Source organism: Lates calcarifer, linkage group LG21 (genome assembly GCF_001640805.2).
Source record: "Lates calcarifer isolate ASB-BC8 linkage group LG21, TLL_Latcal_v3, whole genome shotgun sequence".
In the NCBI taxonomy this organism is placed as follows: Eukaryota; Metazoa; Chordata; class Actinopteri; family Centropomidae; genus Lates; species Lates calcarifer.
In genome coordinates, this window is record NC_066853.1 from 1104904 (window position 1) to 1121615 (window position 16712).

The 16712-nt window shown below is 41.9% G+C and overlaps 3 non-coding genes across 3 annotated transcripts; 2 read left to right on the forward strand and 1 right to left on the reverse strand.

Moving 5' to 3' along the window:
- Positions 1-5122: 5122 nt before the first annotated feature.
- trnar-ucu (transfer RNA arginine (anticodon UCU)) lies at positions 5123-5214 on the reverse strand. The gene is given in 2 exon segments: positions 5123-5158; positions 5178-5214. It is a non-coding gene; the product is annotated as a tRNA-Arg (tRNA).
- Positions 5215-7803: 2589 nt separating this feature from the next.
- trnar-ucu (transfer RNA arginine (anticodon UCU)) lies at positions 7804-7896 on the forward strand. The gene is made up of 2 exons: positions 7804-7840; positions 7861-7896. It is a non-coding gene; the product is annotated as a tRNA-Arg (tRNA).
- Positions 7897-13844: 5948 nt separating this feature from the next.
- Positions 13845-13915, forward strand: trnag-ccc (transfer RNA glycine (anticodon CCC)). Its single transcript has one exon. It is a non-coding gene; the product is annotated as a tRNA-Gly (tRNA).
- The last annotated feature ends 2797 nt before the right edge of the window (positions 13916-16712 follow it).

The window sequence follows — 16712 nt, forward strand, 5'->3', positions numbered from 1 at the left end:
TCCAGGACTCAGTGGTTAAGAAACCTGAAATAAACTTGACTCAAATGTACATTTCTGAGAATCTTCATATGCATATTGTTTAATTTGCATTGATTGACAAAGTGGAGTAAACAGAGACTTTCTGTACATATCGAATTATGATGTGGTCAGAAACACAGTATAATAACTCAGATTTTCTTATACGTGAGCATGAGCCTAAAATTATAAGGTAGTAAACAAACAAAACAAGCAGACTGGTCCTTTAAATCTGTGGTGATTTGTAGTTCTAAGGTTTGGCCAGCAGAGGGCAACAGTGACCCGCTTTAATTACTGTGTTCATCGTTTGCTTCCTATTTGTCTTTTACATCTTTACAACTTGATAAGAAGGTATTAGTTTTAAAGTGAGGATGTTTTCAGAAATAAAGGCATGAATAGTTTTTATTTATCAGTGAACTTCATGATGTGGCAGAGTACAAACAATGTTCTTGCTTTTTAAACAAAATGCATCAAAAAGGATGATAATAAGAACTAAAACATCAACAAATTACAATAAAAACAACATTTTAAAGGCAAAAGAGGGAAAACAAAGCATAGAGTAAGTTTGAAATTTAAGGGTACAATTAAAATTCTAAATCAAATTCTAAAAGCAGAATCTGAACTGATGATTTGCCACCCCAAATCATGTTAAACAAATATGTAGATGTATCCTATTTCAGTCTTATAGACAAAGTTGTTTCATAAATGAGGTACTGTACATCATCATCGATGTTCTTCATGTTCTGTAGAACTTTAACATATTTAATAATTGTTTGACACCAGAATTAAAGTGATTTGAAAGTCTAATAAAGGACATTCAGATTAAATTTGATTTCTGTGACCATGACAAAATTGCAGAACAAATACCACACCACTCTCAAGAGTTTTCGTGTGTCATTTTACACCCTTTTGAAAAGAGATGGGGTTAGGGGTTATTTGTATGAATTTGTGTTGACACCTACAGTTCTGTAACGTTTGCAGTGAATGTCTGAAAGTAGCTTATGGTTAAGAATCTAATTTGCTAAAATGTCAAACTGCTTCCTTTAACCCAGTTTGTTGGATGGCAATTCTTCGGCCGCAGACGATCCATATCCCAACCTTCTGATCGTCAGATTACGCTCATGAAATTATCCACAGCAGCTTGTAATAATGGTTAATTATGTCTCACGGTGGTCAAGTACAAATTACAGTTTGAAAATGTGACTGTAAAAAAAGGATAAACTCAGCTTTTATCCGTGAAATCTATTCAGCATTTTTGGTCGTAGCCATTAACTGAATCCAATAATCAGATTGTGTTATTTAGAAGTGGAAACTCTCAGCCTCTCACAGACTGTGTTCACTCTCACTTTCTTTCTGTCTCCTGGCCAGAATATTTTAAACATGCAGTGTGGGGAATTGGGGCTAAATGGGGGCAAACAGCTGCACGGAGGCTTGGCAAAGTTAGTACGTGACAACATGGGGGCCCCACCCCAAAACACAATGTGGTCCTCGGTCTTACCAGTCTGGAATTCCTGGACCCGAGGCTGCAGCTGGTTTTGTAGGTGCCGAGTCCACAGAGGTCCAGGAGAAGACAGGAGGTGTTAAAGCTACAGTGGTGCTGGTTAATCAGTCACCTGTGGCCCTTTTTAATTCAACTCCCATCCAGAAATATTTTGGACTCAGCCAGTGTTCAGCTTTTTATACTCGGTTGCTGCAGCTGCTGCCACAGTTGGGACGGTCCAACAAATTAAATAAACCTCAGACTCTTGTTGTTTTGTCACTACTGAGCAGAGGCAACTGATTTCAGCTTAAATTTCTACTTCAAAGAGATGCTAACAAGCTAACTATGAGCAGCTAGATCAGTTTATACCCAGCCCTTAACACCAAACAACTCCTGCTGTGATGCTTTATGGTCATTTCTGTATTTCAGCTGCACTACACATGGGACGATATGAAAATTTTGTCAAGAATATCTAGCAGTTTCCCTTTGTTTCCAGTCATTGTGCTAAGCTAGGCTAAACACACCTTGGATGTACAGTCTGATTGCCACCTCAGTAAATGCTCCTTTAACTGTCCATGATGGAGTCGCAGCTGTTTGGTGATGTAGTTTTATAAAACATAAATCTCATGTATCCAGTCGAACTCGTCAGCCTCGCGGATCATGACGAGTTCTTGGAGTTTTTGGGTGTCGTAGTTTCGTTGGACCAGCTGGCTGACTGCCAACCGGCTCCGGTCTCCCTGGACCCATTTAATAGGAAACATCTGGACTCTCTGTCTTTGTGTGTTTGTGTGTGTGTGCGAGACTGTGTGTACTCACTGTGTCCTTGGTGTTGCAATAAAACACACGACTCTAAAATTAGACCCTGAAGACTCTGATATTAGCTCACTTCCCACATGTGGAGCTAAACACACAAACCTGGGGTATGCAGTGAGTCAGTCGTCCTGAAACAGAGATACCAGTCATCCCTTCATCACTGACATGTCTCAACAACATGGAGGATGACTGGGGTTATGTGTACTTTAACTCATATTACTCTAGGAAATACTACGATTACTCACCATGCTAATAACAGTTTGAAATAGAATAAATATTAGTGACGACACTGGAGATTAATCTCAATTTTTCTGACACAAAACTTAATTTGGAGTCAAAGTGAAATGACAGACATCTGTTTACATCTTTAAGCCCTCTAGTGGCCGTAAGAGGTATGACTGTCCCGTCAGGAGCAACAGGAATAAACTTGAAGAGGAGTGTGTTATTTATCTTTTTAAGCATTGACAGTGTAGTCCTGCAGGAGGGACATCAGATCAGAATGCACTTGTTAACTTCCTGATATATTATAGTTCTATATGAAATATGTTGGCATTTGTTTTAGCACAGTCGTCATTTTTCACACTCTTCTCTTGCACAGTTTTCATATTGGTTGGCTACTTTTACTACGTCTGCTGTTTCGCAATACACCAGTGTGTGTGTGTGTGTGTGTGTGTGTGTGTCAGTAGAGTCACTCATCTGGTTTCTATTCCAGCTGTAATAGGTCTTATTTAGACTGCTCTCTTCTCCTCTTACTTCCTATCATCATTTCATTTTCCTGTCTGCCTCCTTTTCCTCCTTCATTTCCTCCTAATCAACTTCTCCTTTTTCTCCCTCCTTTAAGTCGTCGACCCTGAGCTGTAATTTTACCTGATGTATCACCTGCTTTAACACCTGATATGTTTGATTTATGACCTGATTTACCTGATACCAGTCCTTCAAATACTACTCCAGTTTCCTGTGTGTCAGAGGACTGATTTGAAATTCGTATTATTATAAAGCAGTGAACAGTTTCAGTACTCCATGAAGCAAAGCAAGCACACCCCTCAGGTCACCTGAGACAGCTTCCTGACCACCTGAGCTCTGCTGCACCTGTCAACTCATTTAAATCAGGACTTCAAACATTATTGTTTACTGCAGCTCATGTAATAAATCACACACATAATCTCCTTTTAAATATAAAACTATAACAGGAAGTGAACCAGGACCATTTTATGTGCAGGGCAGCTAAGGAGGGAAATGGGAGCAGGTGTGCAGGTAAGAAGGTCAGGTGATTGAGGATAGGAGACAAGTGAGCAGGTGGATCTGAGACTCAGGTAACAAGGGAGGAGAGTCTGAGGACACCTGGAGAAGCTAGCTGTTTCCCCCTGTTTCCAATCTTTATGCTAAGCTAAGCTAACCGGCATGCTAACACACAAAGACATGAGTATGCTTCCCAAAATGTCAAACTATTCCTTCTCTCCTCCTCCTCCTTTCATTCTTGCCTTTCTTGTCATTTTTCCCTCCCTCTCTCTCTCTCTCTCTCTCTCTCTTTGTCCTTTTTAAGTCACCAAATGCCACCAGACGACCCATTTATAGAGCGAGCGAGCGAGAGAGAGAGAGAGAGGTGGAGGTCGTTTGGTGTCGTGGGAACAGCTCTAAAAAAAATACAACGCTCCCTATCACATCACATCGCACACACACCCACACACAAACACAGACACACACTGCTCGACAACTGCTTTAAATTTCTGACTCGAGGTCAGTCACATTTCATCCTCCAACACACATCCTCTCATCCTGTCTTTCTCTCTTCCCTCGCTCTCTCCTTCTCCATATTGAAAACAATTCAAACACAGCATCAAATGTCTCTCATGTATTTTTTAACCCAGTTGTTTTGAGATACAACTCGCTTTTTTTTTTTTTTGTCCTTTTCTGACTTGAATGTTGTCCGAGCGTCACCTCCGAGTTGACAGAGTTCCAAGTTGCGAAGTCTGAAAAACATGGACACTCACAGGAAAGTCTTTTATGGAGAATTAAAACTAATCTGCTCCACCTGAAGAACACCTGATTGTTAACGTTAGATTCTAACACTTTAGAACGTTCTAAAAGACATTCACATTTAACTGTTCGTAAAAATGTAACGTTAAACCACAAATGTGAACAGATTCAAATGTATCCTGAACTAGCCGTTGTCATTGCTAACTACTGTTAGCAGTTGATAACAACACTCTACGCTGTATTTTGCTCATACAAACAGCGTACCAGTTGTTAACGTTAGAATTTAATGCGAACACTTCAAAAAGCCGTTCAAATTTGACTGTTAAAAAACAAAAGGAAAACATAAAAAACTTAAATGTAACTTTAAACCACGAACATGAACTGATTCAGTTCGTATCTCAGACTAGCTGTTGTTAGCAACAGTTGCTAACAGCGCTCTACAAACAGCGTAGCAACATGTCCACAGATAAACCTGAACAGTTCTCTGTGTCTGACTGACTTCATGTAAACTAATGAGACTGAGCTGCTATAAACAGGAACATTAGCAGAGAGTTCACTGCTGTTGATTCTGATGTCAGGGTTGTTGGGATTGCTCTGACTCTGAGTTGGAAATCTGGTGTTTAGATTCAGAAGAACTCAGAAATTCCGACTTCTGAGAACAACTGGAACGCACCATGATACCTGGGACTCCCCCTTCAGCTTTTAGAGCTGAAGAAGCCTTTTGAACGAGAGGAACCTAAAAGACGTCCAGTTGCCTTTGACTCTAGAACTTAAGGCAATCATAAATGCAGCTGCAGAAAAAGTAGCTTAATATGCACTCATTATTCCCCTTATGACTGACTCTGGTGGGACTCGAACCCACAACCTTTGAATCACTTCTCCTGTGTTTAACTAGAAGTCCAACGCGCTATCCATTGCGCCACAGAGCCATGAAACATGCCCCCAAGAACGTAGAAGAAGACCAGACTGCTAACTCTGCTAACTGCTAACTCTCCTCTCTTTCAAATCAGCCTCTTTTTCGTCTGTCTTGTCATTTCCCTCCGTCTCGTCCCTTTTTCCAAAGCACAGAGGGCGTCCACCCGCGACCTCTGACCTTCTCTCTCTGATGTGTCGATGACCAGGAAGACGACAGGAAGTGACTCTGACCGACCGGCGCAGCCAAGAAACATGATGCTGCTGCTTCCTTAAAGAGTTTATCAGACCAACATGTTGCCGCCTCAGGCCTCCATCAGTCATATTTACAGATTTAAAAAGTAAAAAACTGCAGGAGAAATAAACATAAGAATAACATACTGTAAATAAAAAAATTAAACAGCTGCTTGCTCTTAATTTGGAGGAGTAATTTACCAGCTTTTTCATGGCTAAATTGTAGGGCTGGAACATACCACTCTAAGAGGAGGTAGGGTGGAACAGTCCAAATCGTACTGTATATCTTATTGAGCTGCTGTCTGCAGTTATTGTGATAAGGTCTGAAGTTATTTAGATGTTTAAACAGATTTATGATGTTTATAGTGACTTTAACCTCATACGTTTTCAGATTTTTGTCTCTGAGATTTGCGTTTTTTCGGAGTGTTTCCTCCCCCTGCTCTGTAAATTTGTTATTTTTTTTTACCCATAATAGTTCTAGTACTCCGTTGTAATCACCTCACTAACCACTAATGTGAGCTAATCACATGACAGACTCGATAATTGATCGTTAACAGACGATCACATGTGGAGTTTACATGATGCGTCCGACATTCCTCCTCAGACATGTCAGCACAACTTCTGCTTCCTGGCAATGCTCTTATAACACAGGCATGTTAACTGCTGCATGTGTGTGAGTGTGTAAGTGTGTTTGTCTAAGTGTGTGTGCGTGAGAGAGAAAAATGACTCCATGGATTAGTTTTGTTGAGTCAGCCCCTCGAGAGTAATCCACTGCAAAGTGTGAGGTAAATGTGTGTGTGTGTTACCTCATCGGGACTTTTTCTGGTGTAAACACTGACCTTGTCGGGACCAAGGGAGTCCCAAAACCAGGTCCTAAACAGGTCCTGGTAAAGTCCACAATGAATGGAAGTCAATGCAGTGTCCTAAAAAGCAGGGGAAAAGAGCAGAGAGAATTTTAATGAATGTGAATCACAGTGTAACCTGTGAACGGCAAACTGATTTTTAGGACAAATAGTTAAAAATAATAAAAACGTTTATCTTGTCAATTTTAAAAAAATAAATAAATAAAATAACAATAACATAATCTGACAAAAAACAACAACGATGAACATTCATGCACTTTGTCCAACTATAATATTACTAATAGCTAGTTAGCTGTCAAGCTAATATCATGTCATGTCTCTCCTGACCAAATAGTTATTTATACCACAGACACTGAAAGCCACCTGTTGTGACAACTTTACAACTGTTAGCTAGCTAGCTACCCCTGATCCAACAGCTCTCTGTGTTCAGGGGCCTCCTGATTCAAAACTTGCACTGCTAGCAAGCCTAGCTAACTAACTAACTTTAGACTGCATTAGCTAATGCTAGCTAACTAACTAGCTAACTAGCTAGCTAGGTTTGTGGATAGTGAAATATTGTAGTAGGGAAATAATGATTTTTTTGCTAGGGACGTGACGTGAGCGTTGTCCTTAACAATGAATCAATGTCAAATCTTATAGTAAATATGACGCAGTACCCATTAGCCTCATTGACCGTTACTATGGTGACCGGTTAAACAGATATGTCAACATGGCGAATATGTAACGTGACAGGGATCAATACGACCATAGATCTGTTTACAGAGGACGCTCTAACTTACGCAGGAGGATTTATAAGAATGTGAAAACACTCGTTCACAAAACAACATTATGTTCATCACACACACACACACACACACACACACACACAATGTGAAACGAGCTGCTAAGGAAGGAGGCTGCACAAACTGAGTCAAGTCTGTGTGAGTGTGTGTGATCTTTCTGTTCATTGTGTCTTTATGCTTTGTTCATGTCTACTGTTTCAGCCCAGGGATATAACACACACACACACACACACACACACACACACACACAGTAATATCACCACACATTAATACGCCCACTCATTCTGCAGCCGGTCTGACCCCTGCAGCAGCAGTGCCAGTCGTCTGTAACCACAAGTGATTCAACACAATAATGAACGCACACGCACACGCACACGCACACACACACACACACAAACTCATTGTTCGTGGCATGAGGGAAACTGAAGTCAGTCCACACCCTCAAGTATTTCTGAGGCTGTTTTATATTAAGAATTGTTAAAAAATAAATGAGAAATAAACAGTTATTTAAACAGTTTTGTGGAGAAATTGTGTCAATTATTTTTTCATTTTATCAGGAAATGATTTTTATTTCATTCTAAAATAAAGAAAAGATGTGTTTTTATTTGTTAAAAGTCATTTTTCTTCCATATTGTATTTTATTTTTATTTGACGCTTTAATTTCCCGTGTTATTTCATGACAGTGAAGCTGTCATCAGTCGCTGATAATGACTGCAGCTCAGTGTGAGGCTCTGTGGCGCAATGGATAGCGCGTTGGACTTCTAGTAAAAGCTCAGGAGAAGAGATTCAAAGGTTGTGGGTTCGAGTCCCACCAGAGTCGAGCTTTATGGACCCTGGATCAGCTGAATTCAAGAGTCCAGACTTTCCCAGGACTTGGCGGCCATGTTCCCGGGGAATTCCTGCAGCATGAGGAGCTGTCCCAGTCTACAAGTCAGGCATCAGCCTCACTCTCTGTGGTTCATGCAGGTTTGATTTTAAAGCCTGTGATGACGGGTGTTAAATCAGCAGCGGCAGGCGAGTGAAGACGACCTGCAGGAGAAAAGACCCCGATTAACGCTGACTCACAACCACATGCACTGACAGTGACTCAGATACTGGAGGAGACAAAAACTGTTGATTTAACTGCACTGAAAACATTTATCTTCACGTTCTTTTCAAACGCCTTGTAGTGTGTTTGCATGGATTTCCCCCGGCTTCCTCCCACAGGCCAAACACCTGCAGGTTAGCTGGCTGTGATAGACTGCTGACCTGTCTGAGTCCAAGTTTTGTTCACACTGGCCTTTTATAAACAACAGACAAAAGTTGAGAAGTTGGAAAAACACGGACGCTCACAGGAGAGCCTCCGAGTACAGTCAACACCTGAGGAACACCTCGGTCGTTAACGTCAGATTTTAATGCTAACACTTTAGAATGGTCTAAAAAAGTCTTTCAAATTTAAAGAGACGTGAAGGGAAATGATGTAGACAGCTAGATTTAAAAAAATATATAAACACTACAGTGACTTCTGGAGCCGTCAAACGAAGTGACGTCACAAAGGGGAGACCAGCCAATTACAAACCTGCTGAGCTTCTCCAGGAGACCAGGAACAGACCAGAGTCAGGAGAACGGCCACAGGTGAGTGAACGGTGTTAGCTAAGCTAATAATGGCTAACGATGGCTAGCGGTAGCTAATAATGGCTAACGGCGGCTAATAATGGCTAACACAGCATCCACATCACAAGAGAGAGAGAGAGAGAGAGAGAGAGGCAGGTTGACACTTGTTTCCCGTTGTTGATGCTGAGTGATTTGGAAGTTAGCAAACATTATCAAACAGGACTCTGCTCATGTTTTCTTTGAGCAGAGCTGCTAACAGTGGTGAGGCTCTGAGAGGACAGGAACCACTCCAGCAACCAGTCTCTACATCCCATCACATCACTGGAAACATAATCCTCCTGTGAGTCTGTGCAGCCTGCACCACACACAACAATACATGAACATTACACTGTAAAACTACTGTAAAAACACCACACGACTGCTCAAACTCACCATCACCTACTACTGCACACTGGTAGTCGAGTCACTGACTCCTCTATGTGACGTAATCAGAAGCTAAACTCTTGATTTAACTTCAAGTGGTCATTTTCAGACATTTAAAAATTAACCTGTGCAAAAACCCTTCATTAAACCATGGAGGTGAACTGTTTCAAACACATCTCAGACTAGCTGTTGTTAGCAAGCAGCCATCTTGAATTCTGATGTCAGGGTTGGTGGGGTTGCTCTAGAACTAGGAAATTCCAACTTCTGAGAACACAGAACCCATCACGTCCTGTGTCCTGTTGTTAGATCACCTGGTTGGTCTTGATGTTCTCATTGTTGGAACTGGTGTGTGTGTGTGTGTTATTGTCTCTTGGTCTGTCACCTCTTAAACCAGACACCTACCTGGTTACTATGGTTACCACTGAGACAGTAATGACAGGGTCGCCCTGTAGCTGCAAGGTGAGTGGGCTGAGGTTAAAAATGTTTAGCCCGTGGCTTGTAATCACACCTGACCAGATTACAGAGCAGCAGCAGGTAACATGACTGTGTGTGTGTGTGTGTTGATGCCTCACAGTCATGTTTTTAATGGTGTGATGATCACAAAGCTAACACAACAATCAGGAGAAGAGTTGTGTTATAATTCTACAGATGAGGCGTGTGACTGATTTAAAGATTTAAAGATTGACTCAAACCAAGTTCAACACACTCTCCTTTGACACTATGACAGCAAAACAGGAAACTACAGGATGCTGTGATTGTGTATAAATAAATTAAATTGACCTGCTTAACTTTATAATTATGAGTAAAAAAAGACATCAGTGCACTGAAAATGGAAGATCACAGTTAATTTCCCATAGACATCAACTTTATTCTCTTTCAACCGATGACTGAAGTTGTTCCTGAACCTTTCTAAGATTATTTTTTCAGCATTTTTCAACTTAATATTAACCAGTTTCACTAACAAAGAACGCACCAATAAAGATATGGATTAGTATTTGCATGATATGGATGGAGTTTAGAGGTGATGTAGTAGAGATGGTCCAAAGGGAGTTGGAGGTTGAGTGATTAGGTGTGATCTCTGTACTCGAACCTAGCTAATGTTAGCTAGCTAACTTAGCTAACGTTAGCAGGTTTTACAGGGTGTTTCTTGCTATAGCTAGCTGGATGTGGGCTCATAGCAAGAAAGACCCTGTAGAGCCCATAGCTTATAACAGAGGTACCTGCTACTGTTAGCTAGGTTAGCTAGCTAGGCTTTTTCTGTGCTTCCCAGCTATAAAGTTGGCCTTAGCTAGCTTTCTTCTCCTAACTTTGTCATGACATCACAACATAATAAATGGATTGTAGCTGCACAAGAGGAACTTTGAGAGACATAAGTGTACAGTGATTGGTCAAACACATGAGCCAATGCAGCACCAGAAACCGCCATTTTTCTAACCCTGTGTAAAACGTTAACCATGCAAACAACACCTCATGAAGGCTCCTAACCTGTTAGTAATGATTGTAATCTGTCAGTGTGAACACAAATCAGACCAGAACTGAAAGGACCACATGAACTAAACTTCAGGTATGACAGAAACCTGAGACCATCTGCCCCCCATTCTCCTTTGAAGGATGGATTATCAGATAAACTGTATCTGCTCAGTCAGACCGATGACTACCATCAGCAGCTATCTGTCTGTTATTCCCTCTGTGGTCTGGTCAGACGGTTACAGAGGTCAGACGACTGGGTACTCAAAGACAAACACACACACTCAAGTATTTTCCATCTCAGCAGTTTAATATTTCTCAGGCTCTTTATAGAAAACAACTTCTGATTCACTGTCATCCTCTCTCTCTCTCTCTCTCTCTCTCTCCATTCCTTCATCCTCTGTGATTCTCTCTCTTCCTCCATCTTTGACTTTTATTTCTCTATCTTTAGCTCCACTTGGATTTATTTTTGTCGTTAAATGTTTGGCTCCAAGAATCACTCAATGGTCCTCTGTTCCTGTTAAAGGAATAGTTCAACATTCTTGTGTCTTTGTGTTGTACGAACTGGACTAACTGACCTGTGGGGAGTTTGGGGTCATTAACACCTTGAGTTAGGGTCGTCAGTTATTGTGTGTTTCATCTTTCCATCTATTTTCTTCCTCTTATCCAGGGTTGGGTCGCGGTGGAAAAAGGCTAATCAGGGTATTCTAGACGTCCTTCTCCCTAGCAATGTTTTCCAGCTCCTTCTGGGGGATCTGGAGACATTCCTAGACCAGATGAGATATATAAATCCTTCCAATGAGTTCTGAGACTACCCTGAGGTCTCCTTCCCTTTGGACCTGCCTGGAAAACCTCCAAAGGAACATACCCAGGAGGATCCTGATCAGATGCCTGATCCACCTCAACTGGTTCCTTTCGATGCAAAGCTGAACCCAGACAGAGAAAACCGAGTTTCATCCACTTGTATCCATGGTCTAGTTCTTTTGGTCACTACCCAAAGCTCATGACCATAGTTCAGGGTTGGACCATAGATCAACTGGTAAATCGAGAGCTTTGCCTTCCTGCTCCCTCTTCACCACAACGGTCCGGCACAATGTCATTCTCCTGCTCCATCCTCCCTTCACTCGTGAACATGACCCCAAGATACTTAAACTCCTTCACTTAGGGCAGCAACTCATGTTTGCACAATAAATATACAGCTGTAGCTAGCCCCAGGTTAGCTTAGCTTAGCATAAAACCTGGTTACAAGGGCAAACAAGTCTTTCTAAAGAAAATATCAAAAACAGAAACACCTGCATGTATAATGTAGTACAGTTCAACCTGAGATTGTTTCCTCTGAGCAGGAATCAGTTTCTATTTCTACATTGTAGAAATAAAATCCTTAGATGTCGTCATGGATCATCTGCAAACTCAGGGACCTTAAACGCACCACACACTCAGTGACACAGTGTAATTACAGTCGGGTCCATTCCTGACATTCACAGCTGATTGGTGTTAAAACAGACCAACATGGCTGCCAGAAACCACACACTCCTCCACCTCCTCCTTCGTTCTCTTTCTCATTTCACTCTTTTTTCTCACCTCTTCATTTTTCTCTCTCTAGTCTCTCTCTTCTTTACGTCTCTGACTTTCATTTTGTCCTCTTTTTCCTCTCTTCTTTCTCCTTGTTTCTCTCTTCTTTCCATCTCACTTCTTTCCTCATCTTTTTCTTTCTCCCTCTTTTCCTCTCACCTTCTTTCAGCTCCTCTTTTCACCTTCAGCCTCACTTTTCTCTCTTACTCTTCTTTTAACATGTTTGCTTCTTCCCATCCTCTTTCTATTCTTTCCTTTTTCTTCATTCCTTCTTCTCTTTTTGTTCATGTCCTTTCTTCGTCTGACTAATTATGGTTTGCTCTGTTTTTACTTCGTTTTCTTCTTTATCCCGTTTTGTCGTCTTTTTCTAACCTCTCCTCCTCGTCCTCTCTTTTCTTTTCTCACACTTTATTCCGTCCTTTTCTCTCTCTCTCTCTCTCTCTCTCTCTCTTTCTTTTCAGTGACCATCTTCCTAAGTGTCTCTCTCGCTCTGTCTTGGCTGAGGCGTTGCTTGTGGTGTTGAGACTCGCTCGTCCGGTCGTGGTCCAGAGGCCGCAACGCAACCGACATCTAGGTCACCCACACACACACATGCAGACACACACACACACACTCACACACAAACACACACATGCAGACACACACACACACACACACACACAACATACCACAGCTGTAAGTGCTTCTTGGCAAAGACATGGAGAGATTAGGACGACATGGCTCGGCCAAACCCACATTCAGAGGAGAGCGCACACTTATGCACACAAACACACACACACACACACACAACACACACACACACACACACACTCACTGTGAGTCTGTAATCAGCAGCAGGGTTGGAAAGTCTCTCCTCTCTCCTGCTAATTAAAGGCCATAAAACGATCGGAGCAGGATTCTGATTTAATGAATAAAATCTGCTGCTTCGCCGACAAGCACCAGACTGAAAAACTGAAAACTGCTCGACTGTAAAGAAAACATCTCCAGCTGTTAATGATCCCACACCTGCAGGAGAGCAACAGGTGAGCTGTGATGAGAAGCAGGTGGAAAACAAAAGGTGTGTTCTCCCCCCGTAATGTGACCTCAACATGCCAATAAAGTTTATTTACTTTGAGATGAGACAGGAATCAAACCAGGGGTGTTTCAGACACAGGCTCACCTGGACACACCTGTCTCTGAGCTGTGATTGGACTGTGGAGGTTTCCTGCAGCGTCAAGTCCAAGTCTGGTTTCAAGTAAATCAGGTGTCGGGGGTATAATGCTGCGTTCCATTTACATCGGAGGTCTGAACTGGGAGTGATGAGTCGATGGCGTTCCAGTTGAGAATTCGGAAAAACATGGAGGAACTGCAGGAAGACCTTTGCTTCGGAGTCTAGACAACTCCAGAACAAATTTACACTCACCCCTCAGATTTTAATGCAAAAAAAAGTCACCTTAGAGTTGATGGCGTTCCAGTTGAGAAGTCCGAAAAACATGGACGAAATTTGATGTGTTATTATTAGAACTGAAGAAGCCTTTTGGACAAGAGGAACCTAAAAGACGTCCAGCTGCCTTTAGATGGCCGTTAATGAACCTGCAGATGGTTCAGACTTTTGGACTTTGGATTCTATTTAGAGTTTTTGTAAAAACATGAAGCTTGGTTCAGACTTCCAGGTGTGAAAATGACCTCAGACTTGCTATGCCTTAGAGGTGCAGGAAACTTGTTGCCCAACAGGCACCGCTGGTGTAGTGGTATCATGCAAGATTCCCATTCTTGTGACCTGGGTTCGATTCCCGGGCGGTGCAGGTGATTTTCTGCAATTTCAACCCGTTAGTTCATCTTTATTCATTACATTCTGCACAGATTTGGTCTGAAATGCCTGAAGATCTGGCTTCCCATTGAGTTTTAACAGCATCAATCAACAGATTTAAGTCATTAATCAGCAAAATCTGGATAAAACAAGTCATTTCCTGGAGATCTGGACTGATCAAAAGACGCCTTGATTTATAATTTTAGTGCCACAAACAGCTATTTATAACTTTAGACACACACACAACAAAAAAGAGACATTCCTCTCCACATCTGTTCCCTCTAAGAGACCAGTTTACCAGTCTGGACCAGTCAGAGCTTTATACTGGACAAACACAGCCTGAGGTAAACACACACACACACACACACACTGATGGAATGCATACACAAACAGAAGCAGATGTAAGCAAATGCGGACACTAAAAACTACACACACACACATACACACTCATATAGAGGGTAAACAGTGCTGGTTGGCTGGCACCGTTCCTGACTGTGTTATTCCAAACTCAGACATTCCTCAACTCACTTTCCTCACAACGGTTACCCTCCAAACTGTGTGTGTGTGTGTGTGTGTGTGTGTGTGTGTTGTCCGACAGCAGAGGTCAAAAGGTCGTCGACAAACAAAAGGAAAAGGACGACGGCTTTAAATCCCGACTCACTGGATCCAAACATGAACCCAGAAACACTCTCTCCAGGCTGATGCATCAGATACTTCACAATAATACGACTCGTAATCTAGTAGTAGATTATTGTATCCTGATTTTCATGAGACTGAAGAATCATTTGACGTTCAGTTTTCAGGGGTTCTGACATTTTTGTTGACCGATTGCACTTTGAGTAGTCCTGTAAATTATTTTCAGCATGGCTGCCGTCAAAAGACCTCTTGTATTGAAAATGTAGTGAGTTAGCTTGAATATTTTGGTACAGTAGATGAATATTTTGGTGTAGTAGAGACAGTATTATAAATTTAAAAAGAAAGGATGTGACAAAGCCAGTAGGTCTGTATTTCTTTGTCCTGTTTGTTTCTGGTGAAATGTTAGCTAGCAGCTACTGTGCTAGCTCTGTTAGCTCTGTTAGCTTCGCTGCAGCTAATATAACACACAACCTAAGCGCTAAATATTGTTCTTAAAATGCTTGCGAAAGGCTTTAATAGACAGGAAGACATGAAAACAACTGATTCTAATGAACGCTGCCGCGCTGTAGCGGCTATGTAGCAATAGCAAAAACTTACATGTAGCACTTTTAACTTTGTTAAAGTCACAGAGGATTCAGTTTGTTGCAGCACTGAAGACCAATGAAGAAATGCTAAACGAGAGATAGCACTGAGTTATTGAAGCTAGTAGAACAGATGCTAACTTGGCTGTGACGTTGTGGCTTTGTGAGTCTCAGAGCTCGAGGCCGTCAGGAGGCTCCTGACTGAGAATCTCCATCTTTACCTGCAGCCTCTAAATCACTAAAACCACCAGGTTTAACAGCTTCACGAGTCTCTGAGTCTTTCCTCTTTATCTTTAAAGATCCTGGTGAATTCAGAGCGAACCGTCGTCTCTGGGTTTCACGTCTCGGCTGCTTCCTGTGCTCGCATGAAGTCACCGCAGCTCGTATTGATATTCCATCTCTAATAACCGACCACATTTCCACTGCTAATGACACAGCGGCAGCCATCTTGGCTCTGGGTTGCTGTCTCATTACAGGCTATCTGAGAAACCAGCGGCAGCGTGGCGGCACGACGCACCCAAACCTCCAGACCTGAGTGTGTGTGTGTGTGTTAGAGAAGAGTAAACACACAGGGAGGAAGTCAGAGGTCAGAGGTCATCAGCTGGAAGAAAGTGTGGTGTGTGTGTGTGTGTGTGTGTGTGTGTTGTTTTAAAGGCTGCGGGTCAGTTTTTAAAGCAGGACAGAGAAACAGAATCACAGTGAATGAGATTTAAATGGAGACATTTTCATGAACAGCAGCAAGAAGAAGCTGCTTCCTGCTTCTTGTTTTACAGACGACAGAACAACAGTTTGTTCTGATCTGCTGAATCAGTGATGGTGAAACAGATGTGCATCATCTGGTCGCCTGATCACCGACTGACTGTGCACTTTTAAACTGTAAAACTGTTTGGAGATGACTCGCATGATGTTAAAGTTCCTGCACTCGTGGCGGTGTGTGTTTGTGGCCAGAGATGAGTTAGGTGTCAGCAGGATGTAGTCTGAAGTTAGCATCAGCCTGGTTCCCTCCACAAGAAGCCACTGGGATTTTTTTCACTGGGTTTTGAATTATTGGTTTTCATCTTAAATCATCTGGAACTCCTTGAAATATCTTTGAGTCTCTTTGAATCATCAGAAACTTCCACAAAACGTCCTTAAATATCCTTAAATTTCATTGGATCTTCTGAAAACAACAGGAAGTGCTAACATGCTAACATGCTAACTGACTTCCTGGTTAGACAGAGTTAATTCACAGTCGTGTCTGATCGTCACTCTGACGTCTGAACTAAAGAAAGTGATTTTTCTTTTTAACAAGGTGAGCTGCTCTGTGATTTACACCTACGGTCGTCACGACAACTGTAGGTGTACGGTCGTCACGACAACTGTAGGTGTAAATGTTTACTGTCTGTTGTTGCTCATTAGTTTGTGTCTCTCACTTCCTGTGTGTGTGTGAATCACCCTGCAGCAGTTTACAGTCAGGAGTCAGTGAACGCATCACATTTCTATGATTGATCAGTTACCTTGTTTATCATATTGATTAGCTACAGTAACATGTCTGCAAAGACAGGAAGTGTCAGCCTCAAGGTCAAAGGTCAAAGG